The sequence below is a fragment of the Sinocyclocheilus rhinocerous genome, unplaced genomic scaffold (genome assembly GCF_001515625.1).
Source record: "Sinocyclocheilus rhinocerous isolate Xijiao unplaced genomic scaffold, SAMN03320098_v1.1 scaffold13838, whole genome shotgun sequence".
Taxonomy (NCBI): Eukaryota; Metazoa; Chordata; class Actinopteri; order Cypriniformes; family Cyprinidae; genus Sinocyclocheilus; species Sinocyclocheilus rhinocerous.
This window is the reverse complement of record NW_015654186.1, coordinates 1-599: the sequence shown is the minus strand read 5'-3', so window position 1 is coordinate 599 and position 599 is coordinate 1. Positions and strand designations below refer to the sequence as shown.

The 599-nt window shown below is 47.6% G+C and overlaps 1 non-coding gene across 1 annotated transcript; it reads right to left on the bottom strand.

Annotated features, from left to right (window-relative positions):
- Positions 1-259: 259 nt before the first annotated feature.
- trnam-cau (transfer RNA methionine (anticodon CAU)) lies at positions 260-331 on the bottom strand. Its single transcript has one exon. It is a non-coding gene; the product is annotated as a tRNA-Met (tRNA).
- Between the last annotated feature and the right edge of the window lie 268 nt (positions 332-599).

Genomic DNA, 599 nt, shown 5'->3' with positions numbered 1-599 from the left:
CATCCCTGATAGGACACGAACCAACAATCCCTGGCTTAGAAAGCCAGTGCCTTATCCATTAGACCACTTGGGCTCTTATGCGATAGCTAACTTGCCCATTTACTTAATCTCATTCAGGATACCTTTAAAATACACAGATCGAGTCTTCTGGATGAACGGCTACAATGAGAGGACCAAGTGGCCTCAGCATTTCAAAACCAGGCTTTGAATGTTGCCCCTTTTTGGGGGGCTCAGGCTTTTTCAAGAAGTTAAAAAGTCTTAGCAGAGGATGGTTTCGATCCATCGACCTCTGGGTTATGGGCCCAGCACACTTCCGCTGCGCCACTCTGCTGTACATCGGGCCCAGCACGCTTCCGCTGCGCCACTCTGCTGTACATCACCCCAGATGGTACTCAAACCCACAATCCCTGGCTTAGGAGGCCAGTGCATTATCCATTAGGCCACTGGGGCTGTTATGCAATAGCTAACTTGCCCTTTTACTTCTCCATCTCATTCAGGATACCTTTAAAATACTAAGACAGAATCTTCTGGATAAACATCTTCTATGAGAGGATAAAGTGGCCTCAGCATTTTAAGATCAGGCTGTGGATGTTGCCCCT